Source organism: Cyprinus carpio, chromosome A7 (genome assembly GCF_018340385.1).
Source record: "Cyprinus carpio isolate SPL01 chromosome A7, ASM1834038v1, whole genome shotgun sequence".
In the NCBI taxonomy this organism is placed as follows: domain Eukaryota; kingdom Metazoa; phylum Chordata; class Actinopteri; order Cypriniformes; family Cyprinidae; genus Cyprinus; species Cyprinus carpio.
This window is the reverse complement of record NC_056578.1, coordinates 16116539-16133634: the sequence shown is the minus strand read 5'-3', so window position 1 is coordinate 16133634 and position 17096 is coordinate 16116539. Positions and strand designations below refer to the sequence as shown.

At 36.7% G+C, this 17096-nt stretch overlaps 1 protein-coding gene across 12 annotated transcripts in view; it reads right to left on the bottom strand.

Moving 5' to 3' along the window:
• Window positions 1-12053, bottom strand: part of LOC109066226 (transcription factor SOX-6-like) — a 150932-nt gene extending 138879 nt beyond the window's left edge. For 8 of the 12 annotated variants that reach the window (XM_042759952.1, XM_042759965.1, XM_042759951.1 and 5 more), the window contains exons 1-2: window positions 9754-10144; window positions 7136-7238 (exon numbers count right to left, since the gene is read on the bottom strand). The gene's annotated coding sequence lies outside the window, so the exon portion shown is untranslated. Of the gene's footprint in view, window positions 1-7135; window positions 7239-7778; window positions 8674-8748; window positions 9733-9753; window positions 10145-12034 lie in introns of those variants that run through there. The other 4 variants (XM_042759953.1, XM_042759948.1, XM_042759950.1 and 1 more) reach the window with 3 other exon arrangements.
• Between the last annotated feature and the right edge of the window lie 5043 nt (window positions 12054-17096).

Sequence of the window (17096 nt, the reverse complement as noted above, 5' to 3'; positions counted from 1 at the left end):
ATTATGATTTGATAAAGCATTTTAGCGCACTCTTCAGTGTCACTCACATATCTATGCTTGGAATACCGTATTAAGAGCTGTCAGCCCTTAAGGGGAGCACTTCCCAAACAGTGCTGATCCAAATATGGCAAACACGCCCATCGGCTCTAATTGAAATTATTACAGGTTTGAACATGCTAAAGCTACAGCTAATGTTTCCCCTGAAAGCGAGCGAGTCGATGCAAAACCAATGAGTCTAGCAGACTCAGCTATGATCCCTCTACTTTCCTCTGATGTGCAGTAATTGTTTAAACCTGAGTGGAAATGGCTGAGTGCCTTTTTTCGCCGTATGCCAAAAAAAAAAAAAAAAAAAAAAATACAGCCCTATATTGCACTTTCCTATTCTGTTTTTCACTTTCTAATTCCGTCCAACACAAGGATTGAAGGAAAAGCCTCTCTGGTTTCATGTTCATCTTGGAAGAGCGAGCGTTCGAGGATGATCTCTGACCACAAGTTGATAATGATGACGATTTAATTAGAAGCCTCTCTCTGGTCTGGAGCCGGCCCAAACTCCTCCACCCAACAGATGGAATAAATAGCAACAGTGAAGAAGAGTAGGGCCATCTTTTGCTCCTTTCTTCTACCACTCCCTCCCTCCCCCCTCACAACTTCTCTTTCTTGTCATCTAAGTACCACCTCCAGTAAGACACAGAAAACTTTCTTCCTCTCTGACACCGCACCTCAAGTCGTTTGTGAGCCATCATCGCTCAAGCTTGCATTCCCTTTGTGCGCATGCCCCTCAACGCTCTCCAATTACCAACATGTGGTGCACTGAAATATTAATATAATGCTTAAATAATGTTAAAATAACATTCCAATAGTAGAAGCTGCTAAAAAAAGGTCCAGGAGGAGCGGAGTGTTTTCAAGGTAACAGCAGGAGCAGCTCTCGGCTCCAGAACCAAATGGAACAAGGGAAAAAGGACCTGGCTCTGGGACGACCAGTGTTGTGGAGAAAATGTCTCATTTGCATCCTGGCAGGCCCCAGGGGTTTAGTTTAGTCCTGTGTCATAGTTTCGGTTTCTTTCCTGCTAGAGAAACAACTTGTGCTATGAATGAGCTCTTTTCAACGGCAGGCCCATGACGGAGTGCCGCAGGACGACATGTCTGCCAGGAGGAAGGGGTGGTGGGGCTGTAAACCTGCCAGGATCTTTCCTTATTCCAGCTATTTGTAGAGATTGTATGTTCCTGAATGCTGGCCTATACGATGAGTGATTCAGAGTTTTTTTGTGTGTGCCAGTGTGGGTATGCTGATAGATGACATAGAAGCTCCAAGGAAATGCATGGGAGGCAAACCCGCAAGATTTTCTCCATTATTTTAACAGATTTCTGCCATCATATATATATACACATTAAAAAAAGATCATCACATTACAGTTCACTTATTCAGCTTGACTTCAGTTATAGACAGCTCTCCAACACATCCCTTTGACACCACGACTACTCGTAAGAAAAATTAGGACTTAAATTATGTTCGTAGCCCTTCCTGCCCAAACATTTAACATGACAAACTAATGAAATGAGGGTCATTTTTAAAATTCAATTTCAATTTGGTTTCCACCCCTCTGCAAGAAAATATTCACTTTTTCCAGCCTTGTGTTTTCACTTTGGTGTGGTTAATATATCCTGGCAAAGCCAAAAAGAGAAAGAGCGGAAAAGAAAAAACTTCACTTTGAGTACACTGCAAGATTAAACTGCAGCCTAAGTTAAGGCATACAAAATTGCTTCAGCTCAATTTATTACGTTTGAATTACTTTTTTGCACTATACAAATTTTCAAGTCAGAGTTCACTAAGCTTGAAGCAGAAGATGAAACGTGTATGAATGGAACTGAATAGAGCGTGAAATCTAGTGGGACTGAGCTCAAACTACTTTGTTAAGATTTCATCATTAAGGTGTGGTCACAGTATCAAAATTTCCACAAAATTTTGTAGGAAAAAATTACCCATTGTCTATTTTCACACAAAATTCCTGATCACGTGGATTCGCGGCGTGGCGGTTTCAAAACAAGCAGTTTTCTGTTGGTGAATGCATCAAATAGTGTGATCAATTTGAACATGGGCGACATCTGCATGGGGAAATTTTTGTGTTACAAAATTCCTTACCACACGTATTTCTACTGAAATAACTGTAAATGTGACTGCAGCTTAAGCCAGTGGAGCCATGACCGGAGGAACCATGACCGCTACAGGATCTTCTGAAACCACCCTCACTCCATACAGTTCTGAACAGAGAGACCCAGCTCCACAGCCACATCTCTGAATTAAGACATCACAACATCATTAGCTGCTGCAGGCCTTCACATGGAGACCACTCAGACAAGCAGCTCTCTAAACTTTGAAGGCAAGAATGGGAGATCATGCTAACATGCAGACACACACACTCTCTCATCACATTAGCTGCTGTCACCACTTGACCCATCATCAAAAGCTGTTCATGGACACATCCATAACGGTAGTCAAGTGCTTTCTCTCAATTTGTCTGTTTGCTGCTGCACTACATTTTATTCCACTGACAGTCAGGTAGTAGTGCCTTTCACTTCTTCAGAAAAAAAGCAAAGAGAGGAGGAGATAAGTGAGTGAGTGTTTGTGTGTGTGTGTGTGTGTGTGTGTGTGTGTGTGTGTGTGTGTGTGTGTGTGTGTGTGTGTGTGTGTGTGAGAGAGAGAGAGAGAGAGAGACACTTGAGGTTTGGTCTGCTGAAGCCATTTTCTTGTGACGCACATGTACACCGATGGCAGAAAGCCTTTAAAACTGTAAGCGGGTGCACATAATCATGGAATAAGGAAACAAAAGGGGCTGGTTTCAGAAATACTTCAGTTTAACTACTGTCAGACACACAGCCACAGCATTCTTCTCCTCTCCTTACCAACCTCCTTTGTCACTTTAATTTGCTTCTGGCTTTATGCATCTTGAGTTTCCATACATACACACAAAAAAACTGTGGGTGATGTGATTTTGGAGTCTTAATTTTCCATAAAAATTTCCAGACTTTCAAATGTCCTACCAACTAGCAGAATGAGTTGGCAATCAGCTACCAGCTTCAACATTTCATCATTCTAGAAGATTCTCATTATCACAAAAACCAGAGCCTAAGTGATTACAATACCATTTAAGAAGACCGCAACAGGCTCTCTTTCACAAAACAGAAAAGTTCACGAGAATTCAAAGGCCCTTTTGTCTTGAGAGGAACTGCTCTCAAGTGTTTATTTCTTTGACACACGTTCTTAACACATATATATCTCCATGTTGTGATAGAATATAGAAAATTAAAGAATTATTTATTTATTGATATACATATTTCACAAAAAAAAAAAAAAACACGTGTACTATAAAAGTAAGGTAGAGTTCAATTTGACAGCTTGATCTTACTTGCTGACATCTGATCTAAAGGCAGAGTGCTCAGAGTAGGCAGAGTTTTCTGCTGAAAGCCGCACAAATCCCTTTGTAATGGTAAATGTAGCATCTTAGGTTAATTAGCAATTTTTTTTACAGTGTATGACTGGGATTATCAAATATTGTGTTCAAAAAAGCACCTAGCGTCCAACAAGGACCTGATTCTCTTAATCTGTGTTTGACAATTTAGCCAACACAATACCATAATATGAAATTTACGATCTGAACAAAAAGATTTACTCTGTTTTCAGGACAGCATTTTTGGAGTCTTTTAAAGAGTAAAGTGATAACGCTAGAATAAAAAGTCACTGAATTTGATGATTTGTGGAGTTTCACAGATGAACATTACAGGGAATTACTAACTCTCAATTATAACAATTTAATGCTTTTTAAATGAACTCATCAATACTTGTCATTCATATCCCAAAAAACATGATGAAACCATAACCTGTCCTCAGAGTTCCTTTTATTAATAATAAAAAATGAACAAGAAGCCTCAGCAAAATCATAGAACTTTCCAATTATTTTTTACGATGCTTATACACATCATACAGCATCTGCAAAACCTTTCAGCATCTTCAATAGTGAATTCCCTCTAAAAAAATAAATAAATATAATATCAAACACTACAACTGATCTGCCATTCAGCAATATATCCTACTAAGCTAGTTTGAGGATGAAAATGGTGAAGGGAAAATCCAAGGGCAATTGCGAGCAGAAAAGGACTAGTCCTAAACACAGAGTCCATATCAAAAGATTTATTCTCATTATTTATTTATGCACCAATTAAAGGTTAAACACGTGCCAAAGCCTGTGTGTCAGAGAGCAGCTGTAGCGAGCGAGAGAGAGAGAGGAGGCCACAACAAGAAGGTTAAGGAAAACACAAACTAACTTTGTCTTGAAATGGTTTTGGCCAGGAGACAAGCTCTCCGCAAAAAAGCACGGACTGGCATAAACATTTGTACAAAATTATAAGTGCATTTTGAGACACATGCAGGAGTCAACCGCCTGCACACGGTTCTCCGTGCTCACTCTCTCCCAGCAAACCCTCCACCCCAGAGCGTATGTGTGTATATGAGCTCCAAACCACTGCATTTTAATTACTGCCAGCAAGCACAGCAAACCCCTTTGAAATGGAAATGGACCCAGAATCTTCCACTGCACCGCAGAAATCTTCTTCTGATTGAAAAAAAAAAACAATATGCTACACCAGATCCTAGACCTGATAATGCTGATTATAACCACCAATAAAGCCAGTGTCAACAACCTCACCGTCCCAGAGATCCCTAGCATTAAATCTACATATTCATGTGTACTTATGAAAAAGCTATAGGAGAGAGAACAGTAGGAAAATATTCAATAATGTTGAAGGTATGTTTGTCATGCACCTAATTTCACGCAATACCAAGTTCAAGATATTTTGATTCGAGCAATGGAGTGTGGGATACATTCAAAGAGCACATCCTGTTATCAGGCAAATTCTGTGAGAAAATGAGCATAAAAATGCATTTAGTAATATTTCAGAGTGAAAAGCTTCCGTGTCTCCGCTTTATTGTGCAGCAACAGGCCGTAGATGAACATGTGTTTTCAGTAGTGGACAAAAGGTGTGCCCTTCATTTACAAAGAGTGTCCAAGACATCAAAGATGTCTTGAATTTTATATACCCGTGTGAGTGTAACCTATAGACCTGAGGTTGCAAAGGGGCAAAAAGCATAAAACACTGTAAGAAAAAAGGCCTTTTCAGTGAGGACTGTCACTGAAAAACACGGCCATCTGTATTGGCATTTCACAAGGCCTCCTGAGCTATAGCTTCTCTATGTTTTTTTTTCAGGCGCAAGACTGCAATTTGGGTGTGTTGTTAAGCCACAGATAAGTATAGGTTGGATAATTTATACTTGCGCTGGAGGAAAGAAATACTTAAGTCCTAATGTTAAAGGTTTTCACAAGACTACAAATCTATTTATTTACTATCTGTCATTTGATTGTTACAGCTCTGATTAGATTTCTGTGTGTCCAGGGTCAGCATTCCTGCCTATGTTAATCATTAAATCATAAAAATCATACTGAAAGCCCTGGGGATCTGTGAGCAGCTGTCAGTGTGCCATCTTCATTGATGACAATGGATCTGTCATTCAGTAGGAATACAGTGGATGGCTGCGAGAAAAGCCACGTTCTGCATGCACTCAAACATCGACACATGTATAAACACAACCAGTTATCAAAGCGATGCTTTCAATAAGAAAAGAAATTCATGCCTTATGTACCGTCATTCAAGACCTGAAAATCACCTACAAGAAAACACCACCTTCCTTGTGTCTTCCTCACTTTGCTAATTAGTAGCCTAAACTTACTATAATTAAAAGTGCAGCAAAGCTTCAATAACACATTCCAGAAACTTGAGAGATTCTGCCACAAAAGGAAAAAAAGCCTTCTAATAAACATGTTGCCATTGGTTTTGATCATTGTTGAAATATTCCACAGCAAATTAGCTAACACTTATAAAGACAGATGTCACAACATGTGCTGCCACATTTCCTTCTCATGCATTCCTCCCCTACGGCTGGCATGCTGCTTACCTTTACCAGGCCTGCTGTTGTTTACCACCAGTGTTGTTTATCATTAGGATTCTGCTGGCACGGTTCTAACCCCTCCAATACAAGACAGAGCCAGATGAGACTTACACCTGAGCATCTTCCACCACCTCAACATGCTCCTTTCCACTAAATACTAAACTGGCCTGCACACTGCTACATTACAATAATAAAGACAATTTTTAATATACATCCACCTAAGACATATAAGCATAATTTAAACATTAAAGACGTATTGCTTTACAAAAAGAAACAATGAGTAAAATAAAATTAGTTGAATAAAAATGTACGTAAAACAATTGCAATATTTTTTTTATAAATGCCAGAGCTGTTTAAAACCACTGAAAACAGATTAAAACTCAAAACTGATGGAAGGGAAATCTGAGACAATATTTCACAAGTACTAAAACATATGGAAGACAACCTCTGGAAACAACAGACTGTGGCACATGAAGGAGAATAATTCAAAGTTCATTTACTGTCCAGATTTTAGAACTGATAATGCATTCGACTGAAGCCAGTTTGCAATTAATGTCTCTAAAGAAGCAATCACAAGTCCCTTCATAACAGAGGTACACAGTTATGCAGCTGCACTTACAATAAACTGAATGCAGAGAAAAGCAGTTCTCTCATTCAAAAAAATAAAAAAAATAAATGATAATTAATAATATGAAATACTGAGTACCAAATAAAGTGGTGTGACTTGTATTATGTACCTAAAAAATTAAAAGAACCCACAAAACACATTCCCTAAGAGGAAAATGTTTTAGCAAAAATCTTGCATGCATTTAAAGTTTAAATTAAATGCATTTTGGTGGCATGAAATTACAGCTACTCAGTCTCTAAATAAAATATCATACTGACACTCTGTAACAGTTTTACCAACTTATATTTTGAGATAAACTGATTATTAATTTTAAAAATGCAAATTATCATCATTGTATATAATCTAAAACTAAAATTACTCTGGATGAGTTGTAAGAATGAGTCAAAAAGTACAACCTAACTTCATGTGTTAAAATACATATTCCAGCTGTCAAGTCTCAGTACATTAGATCTATTCAAATTCAAGCGAGGCATCGCAAAATAGAATACGTTCCAAATCTCTGAACTTACTGGAACCATAAGCGTTCGTCTGCGATCTGCCAGATCCAGCAAGGAAATGTTATTTGCTTGCACAAAACCACAAGATCCTCCCCAAATCCACGGCCAGAAAGACCTGAAGAAAAAAAAAAAGACGAACAGATCGTCATTATCTCAAACGCTTTAATCTCAGAGAAAATGAAACTGCGTTTGTCTGTGATATCGTTATAAAATCGCACGTAAACCTTCATTCATACTTCATTTCTGTCCACATTCGGGGAAATCCAGCATGTGCACTGAAAATAGGGTTGAATGAAAACAGCGTTTAAACTTTTAACAGCGATCCGTGAAGAATATTAGGCTGATTTACACGGGTGCGTACATTTGTGATGTGTCTTAATAATAAAAGAGAATGGATTTTTATAAGTTTAAATAGCACGTTTAATTGATTTTTACATTTGGTTGAATTAATAAAGGTGATAATGGTTTGTCTTTTCAATGCATGACTTTAGAAGAAGTAACTAAACGCAAGGGATAGGCAACAGACACATTTCTCAAAGGCAGTTAATAAGTCGTTCTCTATTGAGTGCAGCATATCCCTGTATAGCAATCAGGACAATGTGCTGAACTGGCAGTCTAATTATAAATGTCCCATTGGACTCCAGTGCCATCTTACCTTATGAGGGAACAGCTAACAGCAACTGCTCAAAACAAAATGCCATTACGGGCTCAACTTCACCCCAACAGAGGGACAAGCCAAGGGGATTGTTTTTCAAACAGCCCCCTCTCACTTAAGACAAGAATGTATTATTAGACACCCGGTTATTCTTACAGACTGGACACGATTTCAGGAGAGAAAAACTAGCAAAGTTAAGCTGTGTTTAGTTAAGGTGTCAGGTTGCGTCCATGCGCGAGATCAACAAAGCTTGTATGCTCTGAGGTTTAAAAAGCAAAAAAGGAAGACACTGTTGGGCTTTCTAGCTCCGCGAAAGTGTTTAACAATAAGTAATTTATGTTATTTTTTTGTAATATTTTTAAATGTCCCTTTTGACGTGTCTGAGGTGCTTCAGGAGTTTTCAAAAACCTTTCAGTTCCGTCATAAGTCGGTGTGCTGTGTTATGCTCCGTATTAAAATATTATCGCATCTCGTGCAGCAGTCGAAAAGGGCTTATCTGTGTCTATGAGTGTCTACTTTTGGGAAACACCCATGAGATGATGGGCTATCTTGTGTCCCACAGACTGAGTTCACACACACTGCGCTCCATTTGTCCTCTCAATACCTCATCGGAAATCTCAAAAGCATCATGTAGCACAAAACTAAAAACAAAGGCAGAATAAGGAAAAAAAACACTAATTCCTATAAATCGCATAATGGAAAATAAACGTTTAATTATTTTGCTGAAATTATTTTGAATAGAAATTCACCGTGAGTGTCATTTTAAACAACTAGCCTATCTGATTTTGTTTTAAGTTTTTTTTTTAAGTCTTTTCTTTACACCTTTCTGGTCATGGTTTTAAAATAAAAACGATAAATAGGCCTACGTAAACAAAGGCAGACATTTTTAATAAGTGCAATAATCGTTCATAAAATATCAGACATTCTCATAAAATTAATAACCACGTAACAATTCCCGGAGTTCACTTACTTTCAGTCTAAATGCAGTGTTTCAAAGCACCGTTGTTCTTGTTTTTTTTCAAGCTGGGAGACTAATGAGTCTGCTTGTCCAAGTTGCTTATTGTCTCTCAATGGATCAGCTTTGGACGAGTACTTCTATTTCATTTATGGCTTATGCATTCTTCAGATCAAATTGTCTGACCTCGAGCGAAAGTTGAGAAACAATTCCCAAGATCGCATAAGAACAATTTTGCCTTCAAACATTTTTTTCTTTAAATTGCCCCTTACAGACAGGAGACGTATCCGATCTTAAACAAACAAAGCTTTATTTTATTTATTATGTATTTTTTAATAACAGAGAGAAAGTTAAAACGACGGATTATTGCCAGTAGTGGGTTACTGTACCTTTAGCAGCGCTTCTCCCGTTATTATCAATGAATAGTACCGCTCTGTGGACAGAAGTGAAATTACCTCCTGTGCAGGAAACTTAGCCGCCGTCCGGTGACAACTACAGGCTATCTATTACTCAGAAATAAAACTTATTAAATTGCACCGCATCCAGATTAATAATCATACAGACATTGTTAGTAATCAGGCCTGCGCATAATTGTTTCCGGCGGCGCGTGCGTTTGTGAAAAAGCTACACTGCAATAGTTGAACAGCGGACAGTGAAGTTCAGACAAAACATTATAACTGCTGGGATAACGTTGAAGAACCACTTGGATAATGTCTGTTGAACTTTTTTCTGTTCGTCGTCAAGGTTTTTTCAGGTTTTTTGCGAAGAAAAATGCTCCTCGTCACATCGGTTTACGGAGTATCACGCGGCACTCTTCGCTGAAAATTACCGTTAAGACAAATATCAATCCTGGACAAGCCAAACGTTTCAGATAGTTTGGACAATTCATGTAAAGCTTCTGTAATGAAGACGCAAATATAGCAACACAACAGCTGCAGTGTTACGGCGCAAATCTACGTTAAACACAACATGAAGATGTATGAAATCACGGACGACAGGTTACCAATGCTAAAAGTTTACCTTGATGTGAGCAGGGTCAAACAAGCGCTCGTCTTCGCCGTATCCCGTTATTGGTTTACAAACTGGTTACAAATAATGTACACTGATGTGAAGTAGCAGAGAAAGGGAAGAAAAAAACTGAAAAGAAAAAAAAAACTGAAGTGTATCGCTTCCACTGACCGAAGAGGGAATCCCGCTTTGGCTGTATGAAGTTGAACTGTCAAAACCGCTGAGAGCAGTTGTAAGTATATTTATCGCGTTTTCCCTCTCTACTCTTAAACAGAAGCGACAGAAGACGATGGTTACTGCTGCCAATCTTGGCAATCAATGCAAGCGGCCATGTCGCAAGTATTCAAAGCATTTCCCGTCGTGCAACATCAGAAAGTGAGTGGCCAGGGCATTGATCTGAGGAAGGAGGCAGGGCTCCCCCTCCCAGACAGCACATGAGAGAGAGAGAGAGAGAGAGAGAGAGAGAGTCTTTAACGGGGTGGGGTAGAAGAGTGGAGATTGTAAAAGGGAAAACATCAGGAGCCACATTTGAGTTATAGCCCATACAGTAGATATAGGGTGCGAATATATAAAATATCAGTGTAGGCCTAATTCCTTTTTTACATTGTTATGTAAAATTTCGCATAAAAAGCAATAGCCTACTAATATTTGCGAATATTCACGCGTCGTTTTTTAAAGTTATGTATTGTTTTATTTAAAAGTTAGCTATTATTTGCATTTAAAACAGTCATACTAAGTGCTAATCAGGTAAAAAAAAATATATATATATATAATAATAATAATAATTATAATAATACCGGATAACTTTTTTTTTTGTAAACAAACTCTATAAGATATATGCAAATGTTGTCACTGAATTAAGCTGGAGCTGCTCAGGAAGCCTATCAATAAATTAGGGACATAAATGGGTCAATAAAGGGACAAATGAAGGTGAAAATGTATAGATGGGGATTTTTCTTTCTTCCTTTGCGTTACTCCATACTTTTGTGGATAACATAACGAACAAGTGTAAGCGACGGCAAGCCTCTTTCATTTTATTTAGAGTTGGGTATAGACTGCAGAAATCAGTCAGTAGCATTATATATATATATATATATATATATATTATATATATATATATATATATATATATATATATATATATATATATATATATATATATATATATATATATATATATAAACCGGTTAAACAGACAAATAATATTGTTATTATATTGAAAAATGGTTAATATAGTTTCGCAAAAAGAATGCTTATTGCGTCTATTTATCCAACGCGCCTTCGTCTTAAAAGATTGTAAAACAATGTTTTTACACCTGGAACGATTACTGAAGTTAGTCTTGTGCCAGTAACTTAAGGCCATCTCAGGTCATTGTACAAAAGCGAATGTAGAAGAATCCTGACAGTTGAAACAGCACCATGTTTAGTAGAATGTGATAGCAAATTATTTGATCGATATATTGATGAATTAGCCTACAGAGACTGGCATCCTGAGCAGCATTTATACTTTTCACCTCGTGACTCCCTGGAACTATTTGGGAAACTATATCATAAATGCAAAAAATAATACAAATATTTTTTTTCACAATATTTAAAATTGTATTACAAATCAATTTCACGATAAGCATGGATTGAATCATGGATTTCGAATTTTGAAATGTTCACAAATGTTTTATAGTAGCCTATCTTAACTTGATTTACTCGTGTAATAAATTATTATTTGAAAAAAAAAAAAAAGATTTATTTAACATAACTCAGATCTGTTTTATGCTCTAAAACGGTTTCCTTCACAATGGTATATAAATATTTAAGAAGTTACCAATTAAGTGCATGAACAAAATTCCCTCACTACGGAGACATTCCCCTCCAAACAACTTTTTATACGATCCACTAATTCCATTTTATTGCGTTTTATCAAGAAACTGCTCGCTCTTAAAACTGCCACGGTTCAGGTCAGATTAGTTTGTATTTGATACAGCGCACTTTAGGAATGCGGGTTAGACAGACTATGGATAAAAAATGATAATAATAAAAAATTAAATTAAAATAAAATAAAAACTTCAACACTTACAAACACATGCAGAGATCGGGAACTATACAGTCATACATACAATGACAGGCAATAAAAGTCAGTAGTTAAAACAATAGTAAATAATCACATCTGTAATAATTGTGAACTGTCGCGTTTTTTAAATATAATTGCGTGCATCATGTTTTAAATGCATATTGATTTTGTATTTAAAATATCAATACGAAAGAAAACAATAGATACATAATACGATGTTGTACTTACAATGATTAGAGCAGATGCAGAAGAAAATGCTGTTTGTTAACTGAAGAGTCACATAGGGCTAAGAGAGGGGGAGAGGGGAGAGAGGGAGGAAGGAAGAGTGTGTTAGAGAGAGAGAGAGAGAGAGAGAGAGAGAGAGGATTAAGGATGTAGAGGGCATGCCAGAATAGATATCCTTTCACAACATCTCATCACATCTGTTCTGGCTCTTGTCTGTCTTTCATTTTCACATTCCCTTTTTTCCTGAGAAAAATCCTATCCACGCGTCACATCTTCATCCCCGGATACACCAAAGAGAAGATTAATTATTCAAACAAAGCATAGCCTTCAAGGCAATAACGCCAATGCACTGAAACTTTTCTCTTCTACAGCCTGTTCCAGCTGACACCGAAAATATTTCCAAAATACTGTAAAACAATGTCTAAGTCAAAAGTTTCTTTAAACGCCCCATTTTCAAACAGTGGTAATTATTAGCCTACTTTTTTCTCTTTTTATTTTACTTTTTAATTCGTTCGGCTGTTAGAAATGTCAAATTAATATATAAAGGTGCAGACCCAATTTCTGATTGGTTCAGGGACATAAAATGTGGAAGTTCTCACACAAGCTGAGAAATGTAAGCAGGCACTTTCAAACTGCCACCGCGCAAAAACACTTCGTAAAAGAATGCAGCCAACAGTCTTTTAAGACAAGTGTTTCTCTGAAGGTAAATACATTTGTGTCTCAAACCTACCGAACCGCGTGACTAGACAGCATTTTTAGTATTTTGTGTTTTCACTGTCTATAGGTGCGCATACAGAAATTTAGTTAATGTCAGGTAGTAATTATTTAATCATTCAATTTTTAAATGTATGTTGGTGTGGTTAGAAATTTGAAGCAAATATTAGGTATTGAAAGGTACGTCTTTTTACGGAAAGAGTTGCGCTGAATAGGCTAATGCAGCAGAGCTCGTGCAGGTAGAGTGTCAGGTAGATGCCGCTCATCGATGATGTACAGGACTAATACGCCACCTATTGGTTACTCGAGGAATTGCACCTCTCGATGCTGTGATTTTGTGGACGTGTTCTAAAATCAACCCTTGTTATTTATTTATTTATTTGTTTTAAGTTAACGGTTAGGTCCCGAGTTGACCTTCAGCAAAATTCGTAAACATAACAATTTTATTTATTATTGTATGCATGTTTTAGCGTGTTATGAAAATGCAACGAAAACCGCAAGTGCTGCTATTCAGTAGAGGACCTACTGCACCAGTAAGTCTTAATTAAAAGAGAAATTCTGACTAATGAGTTTCTCCAAATTGCAAATTTGATAGAGTCAGTGTGTAAAAGACCACCAAAACGTATCAAAGAGCTGCAATAAAACTTCTTTTCAAACCAAATTCTATTCATGAATAAATTGTAAATTTGTTTTATTTAATCCTTGGTTATTGCTTCTGATGTAGTTTGGCCTTGACTGTGCAAAACAGTCACTCGAATACTCACAGGTTTTTAACAAGAACATGATTCATTTTCATCTCTCTAATAGTGTTCAGGTCTTAACTAATTAGCTCTGAACAAATGTATAAGTCATTTTTTTGTGGTCCCTTTGACAAGTCTAAAAATCACAAGGTCTTTTCTGAACTATGAGCCTGTAATTAAGCAGTTTGTGGTTGTGAGCAAGCGGATTCAAGCCTGTAGGTCTGGTCTGGACCAATGTTCTGTCCAGCTCGTTAGAGAATGAGGCAGCATTCATCACATTAGCATATCATGAAATGCTTTGATGCATCGTGAAATTCAAGCCTAGCTTATTAATATTTTAAAAAGGCCTGCATAAAAATCAACATTTTTGTTACATTAAATTAACATGTGTTCTTCTCCAGTTGTGCATGTTTAATTAGGCTGCACTCTTCTGTCAAAAGAAATATGGGGGCTGCCATATGATTTGCTGTGATTACTTGAAAACTATCAAACAACACTTCACAAATATATTTGTCTGGTAGATTCAAATGCCTCACAGAGGACGTGCGTTTGAGAGGCCTCTATTAAAATCTCATTTCAGACATTTCCATATCTGCAGGAACCATGGAAATACGTCTGATGTGTTTATTTAATGAGCGATACATTTTTAGCTAAAATCTACAGAACCGTGACTGTGTTGCTCCATGAGATTTAACACTGGATGAAGATTCTCCAAAACATCTTTGGAAACCATGCACGAAACAGCCCTGTTGTAGTCCAGAGGGTTTCAGCATCACTCAGGGCCTGCGTAAAAAAAAAAAAAAAAAAAAAAAAAGAGAGAGAGAGAGAAAATGACAAACTGCAAACCATTATGTGGCAGGAAACACAGGATGAGGTATTTTAAATGTCAGTGGTTGGAAAACCCAATCCATTATTACCTTCTGAAGAGTTTATGAAGGTTTTAATTAAATATACAAGTGCATAGAATTTTTTTTTTTTTTTTTTAATAACCTAATAATGATCTTCAAGATTCATTAAATTGTCACATTAAACGGTGCACTGAATCATTGTCTTGCATCTCTGAAACACAAAGATTAGCCTTGTGACATTTGCACTAAAGACCAGAACAATTACACCTTTAAATGGAAAGTTCGCACCAAAATAAAAATAAAAAAGTACTTGGAGCTCATTAACAACATTATCCATTAATTTTAATAAAAAAATTCAAAATAGGTAAAACACCTGTAAAAAAAAAAAAAAAAAAAAAAAAAAAAATCCAGAAAATTAATACAATACATTAATTAAATTTAACACAGTGCCCTATTTTTTTTTTTTTTTTTTTTATTATTAGATTTCAAACTAAATGGGCTCCAAACAACACTGGACCCCAATGACTTTATTTTAGGTTATGGGGGAAAATGTTATGAAATTCATTGTTGTATACATTGTTATCGTTGTTGTATACACATATTTATATTGTATGATCACACATAAAAGGATCAAAAACATGGTATTATAGCTATCTTTCTTTTTTTAAAGATGAAAATGTTTTTAGCAGAAAACTATTGTGGTTTGGATAATGCACGAGTTGTAAAATCTCAAAAGATGTAAGAACTGTAAGTTACATTCAAAAGATTTTTTCTAACATTTGCTTGCCTTCAAAAAAAAAAAAGCCTCTTTGACAACCTTTGTGTTTTGTTATAAGTACAATCTTTCTGTAAGGTTACAAAGCAAGAGAATAATGGCAGAAGAGTGTTATGAAAGAAGTCGTTGTAAATCAAGCATGGTCCACAAGGTCAAACATAAAACGGTTTTGTCACTTTGAGTCAGATGACAAAGTGCTCTATCTTCCACATACTCCAAAATACAGTTAGCACCATAATCTCTGACTGGTTCCTTATAGGAAGGAAGAACAGCAAAGGAAGCATTGCACTTTTACAGTAAAGTTATGTAATTAATACATGCCTCATTTGCATACATGCAAATCACCCCGTTCCCATTTGGATCTGCAAAGTGGGGCGCTCTGTTCTCATTTGCTGACCTAAATATCCCTTGTCACTCTACATTTCATTTAAATAGTATTATCATTTATATTTCCTTTTAAGTTAACAAGGAACAGATGATTGATTAAATGTTTAAATGAAAGAAAGCTACATGCTCTTAATTGCATTATGACTGAGGGCTTCGGCTTCTTTACTCAAGGACGGTTTATGAATATGTTCTTTCCAATTAGTGTAAATCTACATAAATGCAAATCTAAATGACGAAGTCCCAGATGCCCTGTCGAGACTTTCGAATTTGATTTGACTTTGATCAAACACCAACGGTGCAAGACTTCATCCAAGTTTTACATTGGGACAAATCAACTTGCCCCGTGTTTCTGATCTGACAAATGCAGATTCAAGGTTCAAGCATTGCATTTCTAACAGAAGTTTCAATGGTTAATTGAGTAACACATAATACAAGTATAAGTTACAGTATACAATAACAGAACATTTCTGGTCACATTAGATTATAGATTCTTAATTGTGCTTTTTCAAACTGAAGTTTGGAACTTTGAAGTAAAGACTTTTAATATTGACACTAGAAGACAATATTCAATACAGAAACCCAGAGTCTTTGTTAATGGAGGGTAAATATGCACATGAACTTTCCATTCTGTCTGAAAACATGTAGTGCAGAGCTGGTGCAGAACTAGAAGCTTTAGGTGAGCCTCATTAAATGGTCTCATCAATGATTAATTGGCAGGTTTCGCAAACACAGCAAGAAAATGAAACTGAAGTGTTGTTATTGTGCCTTGAGACAGTGCTTCGCTATAATTTGATGTGAGAGTTGCAGCAAAAAGGCTTCCTGAAGTTAAAAGAATTGTTGGATTAACTGAAAAGCCCAAGGACATTTACCTCATTTATGTTTACAAAAAGCCCAATTCACTGTAGGTATTGTAAATGCCGGGCATTTAGGGAAAATGTCTCATTGCTTTGTTGTGCACAGCACTTTTACACATGCAAGAGTAATCGTTTGTCTGGAACGATTGTGTTTTCTCTCTCATCTTGTTTGCTTGTTTGAATCAAAAAGCTGAGATGTTAGTCAGTGAATATTAACATCTTTATTGTTGTCGAGAACAAACAAAGCCAGCTTGACATTTTAGATCGTGAGTAAATCTTTGCTCTGCTGTACTACTGAAGCTCTGGCAGGACTCGGAGGTATTATCCGCCTACATTCTGTTCCAGTTTTATCTATTCTTCTGTTAGATATGCAGGAATGTGTATAAAAGAACACTGAATGATGTTGAGCCGACCTCCTCAATTATTCAGCATCTCTCTCCGAAAATATAGATAGTAAATCAATGGTGATAAAAGAGCATAAGATACCATTTTGGATTCAAAGTACCTTTTGTATTAGAATCTCAGCCTCCCTTAGGTGAATGCATAAGTCAGATGCAGACGTTAAGAGAATCCCTGCAGTGTTGGGAACTCCATGTCGAGACAACACAAAGTCTTAAAACACAGTAATTGTGTGCCTTTGAATTATTAGCACCCGAAGAGACATGGCTGGATCCAGAGAGGAGTGAATTTGTGATTTCATAGCTGATTTGTTAGGTGCACACAATAGATATTGCAGTTACATCTAAG